This window comes from Protopterus annectens, chromosome 13.part0, assembly GCF_019279795.1.
Source record: "Protopterus annectens isolate FY-2018-M chromosome 13.part0, PAN1.0, whole genome shotgun sequence".
NCBI lineage: Eukaryota > Metazoa > Chordata > Ceratodontiformes > Protopteridae > Protopterus > Protopterus annectens.
The window spans coordinates 228418881-228432596 of NC_056747.1; positions in this window are offsets into that span (position 1 = coordinate 228418881).

A 13716-nucleotide genomic window follows, 5' to 3' on the forward strand; every position below is an offset into this window, starting at 1 on the left:
AAGTACCTTTCTTGGAAGACCATTATCTTGGTGGCTATTACATCAACACGCAGAATTTCAGAATTGCAAGCCCTTTCCATTAAGCCACCTTACCTAATATTTCATAAAGATAGGGTTTCCCTTAGGACAAATCCATAATTCCTACCAAAAGTATGTCTATAATTCACGCTGAATGAAACAATTGAGTTACCTGTTTTCTTTCCTAATCATTCAAAGCGGTTGGAATATATGCTCCACAAACTTGATGTCCACCGGCAACTTCACTTCTATTTGGACAAGACAAAAGATATCAGAAGGGCTGATCAGCTGTTTGTCTCCTTCTCAGTTTCTAAAAAAGGTGCACCTGTCTCCAAAACTACCTTGTCAAGATGGCTCTCATTCTATTTCTTTTATCTACAGTGAAGTGGGTATTGCAACAAAGTCAAGGCTTATTCTACAAGGGCAGTTTCTACTTCTGCAGCCTTCTTGACCAGGTTACCTATTAATTCAATTTGTGCAGCTGCCACTTGGTCAAATCCTCATACCTTTATATCTCATTACAAAGTGGACAAGGCCTCTAGGGACAGAGCTTCATTTGGGTCTGCTGTCCTGAAACAGGTACTCCCGTGAGCCACCCAAGATTGTGGTGCTGGGGACGCTACCCATCACTAAGAATGAAGGCGAGATTAAACAACTTCACATTAAGAAGTTATGTACTTACCATAACGTTCCATGCGAGTTGTTCTTCTCGCCTTCATTATTTCGACCCCCCCGCACCGACCCCTTCCTATGTCTGGAAGTTCGAGAGGTACCATTGTGGTTTTGGTTTTCCGGAAGAGTTTCCTTTCTCACTGGACTGTATGATTTCCTTGGAATCTGGGGTAGGTTTTACACTAGTTGGCAGCAACAAAATCTGGGGAATGTAGTGGTACATTGTGGGATAGGGCTTTGGCCTCGAGCTGTTTGAGACCTCTAGCTTTGCAAATAGGCCGACTGACTCGGAGCCGATGATTGGCTCCGACCCCATCAGTAATAATGAAGGCAAGAAGAACAACTCACATGGAATGTTATGGTAAGTACATAACTTCTTATTTCATGCTAGTATTGTGAAGATAACTCTTGCTAATACCTGCTTTTGGTCTGCTTATCACTGCTAGCTGTTGAGTGTTTTTACCCTTGTTAACATATGCAATGTTGACGCCTTCTCACTGCTATATGTTTTCAATGTATTCGCCCATTACACATGATATACTGCTAGAACTCTTGAATGTTTGAAACCCTTGATCACACTGTGCCATATTACCATATCCCTGTTCAGCTAACCACCTCTTTGCACCTCTGTCCCTAAGAAAGGTTTGAGGCCTCACCCTAGTCTAGTACTTCCTGTCCATTGTACACTTGTTTCTCTGCTACTCTATCTGATAAAACTGCCCTCTCCTTAGTTTCCCTCGCTCTTTCATACACGTTTCTTGCTTCCCCCTCCCATATACCATTACTATAATTCTTTTTTTTCTTTTTTTTTTACAGTTTTACCACTCTCTTGTACTGAGACTGCATTTCCCCATGCCAGTGACCCTTGCTAATGCTCAGGAATGGGAACCAGTAGTGTATGGCCCATCTAAGCTCTCTAGAACACCTTAAGTATATCTCTGCACCATTTCTCTGATTTCAGTCTCTGTATTGTGCATACTTACAGGAGCATTGTAACCGCCCCCCCCAACTCACTCGTACTTTTTCTTCTCTCTCCCAAGGTAAGTTATCTCCTGCAGTAAGTTTTAGCTTTTTCTCCCGATAGCAAGCCCTTAAAACTCCTGCAGTACATTTCAGTTTTTATTCCTCATAGCAAGCCTTTAGAATATAGCTTTTTGAAACTCCAGGCTTTAATGGTGATTAAACAAATGTAGCTACATTGCTTAGACTTATAAGTGGCAGGCTTGTAGGAAACTGATTTTCTTTTTTGATTCTCTGTCGGCCCCATGCTGCAACCGTCTCCGTTCTCCCTCTCTACGCTCAGGCTTGATCTGCTCTCCTAAGCGACTCCCATTCCCACCCACCCCGTCTTCCTGTAATTTATAGCTACCCACAGCTCAAGCTCTCCTTTTTTGCATACTTCTACCTGACACATCATAGAATCTAAGCCACAACCCTTATTACTCCAACAACCATCTTAACCAATCAAACTTTCTCCTAATAAATCACCTCTTTATACCATCCCATACTATCTTAAGCTAACTAATTATCCCTCACCATGCTCACACCCATATCCCTACAGCCCTACACTACTGTCACTCCCTTCACCTGATACCTGTATAAACATTACACAAATTAACCATGTTGCCTTTGATCTGTTCTGTCAGATACAGCCTCCACTCCTAACCTCCCAGTTTACAGGATAATAACAAAAGTCACCACCTGCAACTTAGAAGAGAACTTTATCCCCTTATAACAGCCTCCTGCTCAAATTAACTCCTATTTCTGTAATCAGTATGTATTTCCTATTAACCATCCTTAGAATATCTCTCCCCATAGCAACCATCCTTATCTCCTACCAAACATAACTTCACCTGGAATCCAAACCTTACACCAAACCCATCTACCAAACACATAACTCAGACTTCTCCCACATCTCTCCTGCCATGTACAACCATTCCATTGTAGATCTATCCCCTTTTAAAACCTTCCGTTACCACTCAAAAGGACACCTCAGTTTACAAATCAACCTACTTATTTCCAAACACCTTTTGACTCTGTTTAATCTAGCAGCTCATCTGATATTCAGTGGGGATAGCCATCCAAATCCAGGCACCCCACTATCTCCCCATTCCCCTCAATCCTAAACACACACCCACTCCCTCCCATCTCCCTCAAGCCCAAACACCTCCCACCTGAACTCCATAAGAAGATCTACAGACCTACTAATTCTTAGCATTAACATTAGAAGTATGCTGAACAAAACTGATGAACTCCATGCAACTCTTTCACTATACACCCGTGACTTAGTACTCCTTACAGAAACGTGTCTCAAACCACACAACAAAGATAATGAAATAATGCCACCAGGGTACAATATAATTAGGGCAGGTAGACTATCTAAGAGAAGAGGCAGTGTCACACTTCTTCAAAAATAACCTCACCATCGACCTTAACATAGACTTTCCTATATTTAACAACCAACAGAAATAACTTAACCTACTAGGTGTGTGTGTATATGTGTATATATATATATATATATATATATATATATATATATATATATATATATATATATATATCTATATATATCTATATATATATATATATATATATATATATATATATATATCTACACACACACACACACACACACACACACACACACACACACACACACACACACACACACACACACACACACACACACCTCCTGAGGATAATACTAACACACTGGAATCCATAATCCACTGAGTTTCCCTAGCCCTCCCTCACGAAACACCTATCCTAGGGGACTTTAATATAGACTGGTTCTCCTTAAACTCATCTTAACCATCCAAGCACATAAATCTCTATGGTTTCAGGCAGCTAATACAAACTCCCACCCATGTAGCTAAAACTACAAATAGAGTCCATACTTGGTTGGGTGTTTACTAACCATCCATCCTCCACACAACAATTCAGTATACTACCCAACACTCTAAGTGACCACCTCCCTGATTTTCTACTAAGACAACAAATTAAACCCACAAAAAAGCCCTCCCTCCAACAAATATGTCACTCTAAAAACTTCAAACCAGACAACTTCATAACAGCCTTAAACTACTGTAACTGGTCTCCATTCACCAGCCTTCCACTTGACAAGGCAGTTGACCACTTCAATTCCACTTTTCTAGACATAATAAATCAATTAGCCCCCCCCCAGGGACAATTAGAATTAAATCCTGCTGTCTACTTTTAAAAGAAAAAGACTAGGCTTGGGCCACCTGGTAAAAAAATAAAACTATCTCAAATGAACAATTCTTTCTTGAATTAAGGAATAAAGCCAAAATGCAAATGAGGAATGACAAAACAAACAAACAAACAAAAAAAAAACTACTATGACATCCAAAACAAACACCGCTCTAACCCACAAAAATTCTGGGCTGCTATTAACAAAACACTACAATCAGGTAAAACCGGTACCCTATCCCCAAACATAAATGGTTACACAATTCAATGACTACTTTACCAATTTGATCCTAAAACTGATCACCCCATCTTCCCCCTCTAACTCCCCAACCCTATATAATCCCCCAAACAATGAAAACCTCTCTTCACTCAAACCAGTTCCAATCAGTATCTATAAGCACCTGTCCAAACTGAAACCCACTACCCTCGCAGCAGACAAACACCCAGCATAACACCTCTGGATATTGGCCAAAGCCAAGGCATACAGTTTCCATATTAACAGATCCATAGCTGAGCAAACAGTATCTTCCCTCTGGAAAATCTCTAACATAATCCCTTTACATAAAAGGTGGCACCTGAACTGAACTATCAAATTACAGACCAATAACAGTACTATCTCCACTGTCGAAAATCTTGGAAAAATGTATTCATTCTCAGATTCTAAATTATCTCCTATCCAATTAACTTCTTTCAAAAACACAACACAGATTCTACCCATGTCACAGTATGACCACTGACCTCATTAGCTTTATCAACATTGTCCTAAGGCAATGTAACCTAGGTAACTTAGTCTCCACTGTATTCCTAGACCTGGCTAAAGCATTTGACACAGTGTCTCACAACAAACTCCTTACTGTCCTCTCTGAGCTTAATCTAAGTAATTCCACCCTAATCTAGTTTAAAGACTATCTCTCCAACTGCCAGCAGGCTGTTAAATGGATAGACTTCGTATTACCTCTCCTGCCAGTTACCCTAGGTGTACCACAGGGATCAAAACTTGGTCCCCTGCTTTTCACCATTTTCACAAACAACCTACACACTGCCTCCCCTCAAGCAGATTTGATCCAATATGTTGATGATGCCACATTAATCAGCACAGCCCCCTCTCTCCAAATTCTTCAGAAAAAAAAAAACAGAACTCCTTCACTGCAATAGAAACCTGGCTGTCAAACTTAACTTATTCTAACACCCCCCCCCCAAAAAAAAAGCAATGCATGCTTTTCTTTTCTTTTCCTCCAAAGCTAATGACCCCACCACCCCTTTTAAAATAACCTCAATGGACAATACTCTCATCACCCCAGTGCCACAAACCAAATTATTAGTGATAATCTCTGACCAAAACGTGAAATCCGATAAACATATAGCCCAGACCATAACTAAAGTTCATAAAAAACTACCTGACCAATGATAGTAAAGCCATCATAGCTAAAACTCACCTGATATCAACATTACTATATTCATCCCCTGTGCTAACCAACCTAAACAAAGGTGACCTTAAACTAACCACTTGCTATAACAAAACAGCAAAATTCGCTACCAACTCCCCCCATCAGTCTCATCATTGTCTAGCTTTGAAGCAATTAGGCTAGCTAGAACTACCCAGTTTGGCAAACTTTAACCGACTACTGTGGCATATCAAATAGTTTACTAAACCTTAACTGACTACTGTGGCATATCAAATAGTTTACTAAACTTTAACCGACTACTGTGGCATATCAAATAGTTTACTAAACTTTAACCGACTACTGTGGCATATCAAATAGTTTACTAAACTTTAACCGACTACTGTGGCATATCAAATAGTTTACTAAACTTTAACCGACTACTGTGGCATATCATATAGTTTACTAAACTTTAACCAACTACTGTGGCATATCAAATAGTTTACTAAACTTTAACCGACTACTGTGGCATATCAAATAGTTTACTAAACTTTAACTGACTACTGTGGCATATCAAATAGTTTACTAAACTTTAACTGACTACTGTGGCATATCATATAGTTTACTAAACTTTAACCGACTACTGTGGCATATCATATAGTTTACTAAACTTTAACCGACTACTGTGGCATATCAAATAGTTTACTAAACTTTAACCGACTACTGTGGCATATCAAATAGTTCACTAAACTTTAACTGACTACTGTGGCATATCAAATAGTTTACTACCCCAATAAAACAGGTTCCTGTTAGATGACTGAAGATGCATTCTTTCGAATGCGTCTTGGTCGAACTTGAAAAGATGAAAAGGCAAAATGAACCGGCATATAAGCAAATTCTTTCCCTGGGAAAGAAATCGCTTAGCCGTGTCCATTACTTTGCCATTTTCATCACTGTAGTGCGATCTCGGAGTTGGTCTATTTAAGTAGAGGGGGTGGGGGGGAGGCAAAGCGCCCCACTTTATGTTATGTTTTAAGTGTTTTTTTTTTTGATACAGCGATTTTTTTCCAAGCTGTTCTAAGCGTTCGAGATTGTAAGCTTTCACTTGCATGTGGTCGATAAATCATCGTTCGCTTTTCTAAGCATTCAATGATTTAATATAGACCCAATAAAACACCATGTCTATCAGGCCTACTTAACCTCTACCATAACAACTGCCAACTTAGGTCCACAAGCAAAGCACTTGTGGAAATATCTAAAAGCAAATATATGTCAGGTGACTCCCTTTACTCAAGCACAGTTGTCAAAATCTGGAACACCCTCCCTCCTGAATCAGAATGCATAATAGCAAATCTAGCTTCAAAAATCAACTGCAGGCCTACCTAACAAATTCCTGGATATGCAAATGTCAAGACCCATACTAACTTACTTAATACACTCCTAATCTTCTCTTATAACTACCTGTCAATTGGGAATTACATGATAAATTTCTGGATTTGCATATATTAATGGAACATTCCTTGATATATTTCTGTAGTCACTACTGTCCTTGTAATATGCATAGGAATCCTGTAACAACTATATTGAATTTGTTTTTATTGACTGTTAATACTTTTTGTTCATGTTGTACTTTGTGGAACTTTTCTCCCTGGGCCTCCTCTGAAAACGGGTAATTCTTGCCCAGTCAGACTTTCCCGGTAAACAAATATAAAATAAAATAAGCAGCTGTGATCAATAACAACCTGCTGGGGGGAGGGTCTGAGGATATCCAAAATGGGAAAGTAGATTAAATAATGGATAGCCAAGAGTGGCACACTGCTGTACTGAGCTTCTAAGGATGCTAAAAACAGTAAGTCATAAGGGTGAGTACCATACCTAGGTAAATTTTACTGTAATTGTAAACTTACATGGCAGACAATCACTTTACTAAATATAGCCACACAGATAAATGTAAATGGACAAACACTCACATTACACATCAACTACAAACATGTCACTTAAGTTGGAAGGTTGGTGAAGTCACAACACCACCATGGTCTCACCATGGTCTTATTGAATGGGAAAGCCCCCATGTCTTCTCAAATTTATATTCTGACTCAGTGGCTGTAGCACAACTGGTAATGTTCCATAATGCTAAGGCTCACACAATTTCTTTATTGTGCCAATATCAGGTATTACAAAGATTTGGCAAACTGCATGCTTGGTCTGTGGAATATGGGAAACCAGCATTCACACAAATGTACTTTGTGAGTAAAAATGGTTTCCCATGATCCTGTTGAAGAAATGGTGGCATGTACTGTCCGTGCTGACCATTTTGGTTAGCTCTGTGAAGATATTTGATAGCACTTAGCATACCTGATGAGCTATTTCTTTGATTATGGTTAAGATAAAGTTAAAAATAACTGGTATCAAATAAACAAATGCCAGTCCTTCAAGATATTGCTGTGCTGTTTAGCGGCACCAGTATTTTACTGTCATGAAGAGTTGATAAAACATCTTATGGATTTTAGAAATAAAAATGTAGACATGAGCTTGGATACCCTAAAAAATGCAATTAATACAAACTTTTAACATGAAGGAAAGTTATGGGGCTCTTTAAGAAATTCCACAAATTCATCCATAGAACATGTTAATAATAAAAAAAAAACAAAGGGATGCAATCCATACTAAGGATGGGGTGCTGTATGTAAAATGGAGGTCTTCTACAGAATAATAAAGACAGCAAAGTAATGCTGTAAAACTGTTTCTTTGTAAATGAAGACTTACTTTCGCAAATCCTTTTCAAAATATACAGAAAAAAAGTCGTAAACAGAAATCTTCCACCCCACAGTGTGAAGCTTACTGCAAAAGATTGAGAATACAAAATGGACGGATAATAGTAGTGCACAGCGATGTGCTAATAGCAACTTGTTGGTAAAATAAGTCTGGAGGTCCCAGATAGTGAAAGTAATACAAGTAAAGAAAACTGTGGATTCCTGTCACTTCATCAAAAGTTGAATTCTCTGGAATTCTTTCAACTCTAATCATCAAACGCCCTTTTACTGAGCATTTATGTCATTGAAACTTTTTTTCCTAGGGAAAGGAGCTAGTTGACCGTCATTACAAAATTTGCTGTTTTCCCCAGGGTAGTGTGATCTCGGGGTTGGTATATATAATTATGGGGGGGGGGGGGCACAGTGAGTTTTAAATAATGTGTTGTTTTTTTACCATTGCTATGGTGGAAAAGTAATTCATTCCCTAGGAAAAAATTTCAGTGATGTAAATGTTTGATGAAAGGGTGTGCGAAGATTAGGATTCAATGAATTGGAGTTTGTGGAATTAAGCTTTTGACTAAGTGATATAGACCCGGAAATTGGTACTATGTGCTATACAAGAATGTCAGTTCAAATTAGTAACCTCCTTCTGCGCACATGTGTGCAGAAAGGGGGTAACTATTATAACCTTCTTTAACACTAGGAAAATACCGTGAGTGAAGCATAACAGTGCAGGAAGAAATGTCAAGCATTTGTAGTGCTAATCAGGAATTGCTTATGATAACTGCACTGCTGCATGCAGTTCTGAAGGACATGGCCAAAATTAAGGCCATTAATGCTGAGCAATAAGAAACTGGTTACCATAGTGAAAATTCTCCTGAAGCATTTGGAGTAGCTCCATAATCTTTTGGAAGACACTGAAGAAATACAAATGTAGTATCACAAAATGGAGAATAAAAATCAGTGATGTTCCTGAAAATCAGTTATTGAGATAACTTCAGCATATTTAGGCAGACTGAAGGAAATAAAGGACGGAATCCTGTAGGCTTTACCCAAGAGGAAATTACATTTTTTTCTGCAAAGCGCCAAAATGTGCTTTTGTAGGATTACTCAGAGGATAACCCTGGGCTTTCATATCAATAACCGGCTTAATCATTTTATCTAAAGTCTTGTTTATTGAGGCATAAAGGAACTGATCCTACAAAAGACAAGAATGCTTTTTCAAATATTAGAGACGAGGGGACGATAGCTAGAACCCTGTGGTGCACAAGTGGTGACTGATACCTATTGGACAGGTAGCTTTCAAACCACAGAAGGGTGGCCTGAGAGAAACCAAGTGAGGACATTTGAAGTAGAAGTTTGCTGTGACAAAGTGTTTTAAAGGCTTTAGACAAGTCTAGCAATAACGGAGAGACTAGTTTGATGTTATCTCCAGCTTTAAGGACAAGCAATTATGTCAACTATTACACAAAGCATGTGTTACTGGGTTTGATTTTTATTTATGAGCAAGTGGATTGTTGTCAGTATATGGACGGCTGAGGATGGAAAATAGTGAATTAAATACTTCATACAGGGATGTAAAAGATCTCTGAAAAGATTTAATTTTGTAGTCATATGTTATCCAAACTGAACTTAACAAACCAGGAATGTAGATTATGCCACTTCAACATATGTAGTCATCTTTTGAAATCATTTCCAGAAACGTGAATTTTAAACAAAAAAAAGTAAAAAAACAATGAGATGGAACAGAACACTGGATGATGTAATAACAAATTTATAAAGTGAGAACTACACTTATGACACGGTAGAGCCTTATGATCTTTCTTCAGCAAGTATGTTTCCACAATCATAATGAGCATATAAATGTCAGACTAGAAAAAAAAACATAAAACACAAAATGGCAGTGATGGCCACAGTGTGTACTATAATAATAATAACAATAATGATGTTGAAGATGATGATGATGGTGATAACTAAAATACTCAGGAAGGATACAATAACTGTAATGAAAGACTTAGCACTTTTGTCTATCAGTCTTAAAAGACTTCATCAGAGTAATCGACAGTTAAAACCTCTCCCCACTCACTTAAGTTTGTACAAATTATGACATGACAAACTACCACCAGTGACTGAATTTGTAAATATTGTAAAAGCTGAGGCACAGTAAAACTTAACCACTTTCCACTAAAATCAATATCTAACATGCGTTCACCACAGTTCATAATACAAATATAAGAATCTCATAGACTGTTTTTATATATATATATATATATATATATATATATATATATATATAAGACCATTTCACTGACACCCATTTCACTGAGGCCAAATTACCCAAAGTTAATTTCACTGAAAGTTCATTTCACCTAAAACTCATTTCACCTGTTCTGTCAACCATCATGTAAACCTTCATGGCTTCACCCAACTAGTCCAGTCACCAACCAGAATAAATAAAAACTCCAGCAAGCACACTACCTTGGACTGGATACTAGTCAGTAAGAGCCCCCAGTCATATATAACAGGCTGCTTATCAGATAGCCTCCGTGATCACTCCCCAATATTCCTACTCAAAAAATACCTATACCAAGCTAAACCTGTCATCTACCGTCAAATATGTAAAAAACTAAACTTTAACCCACTCGCATTCATCTCATCCCTCAAAGAATGTAACTGGCATCCTCTAAAGTACCTCACTCTTGATGACGCAGTTGACTTTTTTAATACTACCTTCCTGAGCATCCTTAATTACCATGCCCCCAGAAGACTTTCCAGAATCAAAGCACAACCCTCCCCAGAAAACCACTAAGTCAGAAATGAAAAACAGGGATAAAGCCTGGGAGCACTAGTGCAAAACCAAAACCCCCTCAACTAGACAGAAATTCCTAGAACTACGCAATAGAGTCAAAAAGCTAATAAAACAGGACAAATTCCAATACCACCAGTTTGCCCTAGACTCCTCTCAACACAGCCCCAAACAATCCTGGTCCTCAATAAACTCCATCCTCCACCTAGGTAAAGTCAGTACCCCTCCTCCTAACATCCCTCACTCCTCAGAAAATATTGCTACCTCATTCAACACACACTTCACACAAACCATACTATCACTAGCTAAACAACACAACCCCCCTCCCTTCCAACCCACACCTTCAACTAGTAATCTCCCCACTGCCTTCTCTTTCTCCTGTACCTACCTCCAACATAAAAAAACTCTTAACTAAACTTAAGCCCACCAAATTAGCAGCAGACAACCTCCCAAGTGAATACCTACAAATCGCAGCTGATGCTCTGGCCTACCCAGTATCCATCTTGATTAACCGATCTCTGTCAGAAAGTTACATTCCCACACTGTGGAAGGTATCACATATAATTCCCCTCCACAAAGGCGGACCCTCCACAGAACTAAAAAATTACCTCCCTATAGCTATTCTCTCTCCACTCTCCAAAATACTAGAGAGATGCATGCACTCTCAGGTCTCAGACTACCTCCTTACTAACAACCTCCTTTCCAATACTCAGCATAGTTTCCGACCTTGCGGTTGTCTTTACTATCTGCTGCAATTCTGTTTTCATACCTAGCTTTTCATCCACTGTGTGTGTGTGTGTGTGTGTGTGTGTGTGTGTGTGTGTGTGTGTGTGATGGCAGCTAGTTAATAAATTAATAAATTAATAAATTAAAGACAGCCAAGGTAGTTACAGAGTGTCAGAACTATCTCATCAGCACAAATGAAAAGACAAGTGCACACTGCCCACACACACACACACACACACACACACACACACACACACACACACACACACACACGAAAATAATTTGCATCAGCCAGAAATAAACCCATCCTCTCCCTGGCACTTACTTGCTGGCCTCCCAGCCTGTACAACAAACTGTAGAATGCAACAAATGAAAGTCCAGTACAGATACTCCATTCTCCAAATGTGGTAAATGTGTCTGCAGCCAGCTGTAATAATTACAGTAACTGAAATGCAGAATATATAAGCTGCACTTTGATAAAATCTTGTGGTTTGCAAACGTTCTGCATAACCATCAGCCGCATCCTTGTTAAGTAAATCATATTTATCAGATATTTCCTGCCATGCTAAACAGACTGCATTACTTCACTGGCACACAGAGATGGGCATAACCACCAGTTTGCTGTATAAAGGGGAAGAAAATTATGGCTATAAAACAGGTGGCAACATTCAAGGCAACTGATTGCAGTAATTAACTCGTTTAGTATACTGGAAATTTTAATGTTTTTGATTGACGTTACATTGAAATTTACCCTGCAGTGATGGGTAAACTGGCAGGTTCACATTTGATAGCATGCTGGGAGTGAAGAATAATAAAACAGCCAATAAAATCCATTAAAACTCAGCTGACCCATGGTGTTATTACTGCAGAACTTCACTCAGCAGTGTGATGCACAACTTCTTCACCTGCCATGTTCACATGTTAAATATTTAAACACATACCACTTTAAAAATAGGAAGTTCAAGCAAAGAGTCACCATCCCATTTGAAGAAGGCAATAGTTCAAGTCAGTATATTTATGTAGCAAACCCTGCTTTAACCATTAGCTCAAACATATGTCATAAATTAATGTTTTTTCTGTGAATCACCAACTTCCACAAAGCCATGGATCCAAAATAACAAACAAATGATGCATGAAACACAGAAGTATGAAAACTTTAACTTTGGGCATCTTTTTTATTTTTATTTTTATTTTTTTGCAGGGGACCAAGCCCCCCTGCACGCTCTACACCCCCTGAAATTATATGCGTATATACCAACCCCATGGTCACACCGACTTGAAGAGTATAACTTTAATATATATTTTCTGTGCTCTCTTATAAATTTCTTGACAGAAGGAGAATTGACAAATTGAAATGAATTTCAACAAAACTAAACCCAGATACGGTCTTATACAGAAGGGGGGGTATAAAGGATCTCTGAAAAGATTTAATTTTGTAGTCATATGTTATCCAAACTGAACTTAACAAACTAGGAATGTAGATTATGCCACTTCAACATATGTAGTCAACTTTTTAAATCATTTCCAGAAAGGTGAATTTTAAACAAAAATAAAATACAATAAAAAAACAATGAGATGAACAGAACACTAGATGTAATATCAAATTTATAAAGTGAGAACTGTACTTGTGTCATGGTAGAGCCTTATGATTTTTCTTCAGAAAGTATGTTTCCACAATCATAATGAGTATTAAAATCTCAGACTAGAAAAAAAAACACAAAATGACAGCGATGGCCACGATGTGTACAATAATAATAATGATGATGATGATGGTGATAACTAAAATACTTAGGAAGGATACAATAACTGTAATGAAAGACTTAACACTTTTGTCTCAGTATTGAGACTTCATCAGAGTAATCAACAGTTAAAACCCCTCCCTACTCACTTACGTTTGTACAAATATAACATGAAAAACCTACCACCAGTGACTAAATGTTTGTAAATATTGTAAAATCTGAGACACAGTAAAACTTAGCCACTTTCCACTAAATTCAATAACCAACATGCCTTCGCCACAGTTCATAATACAAATATAAGAATCATATAAAGTCAAATAAATAAATGTTTAAGCCAAAAACACCATTAACAGTAAAAACTGATAAATCACAAAATTCTGTACTATGTGCAATGGATATGTTCCTTCATT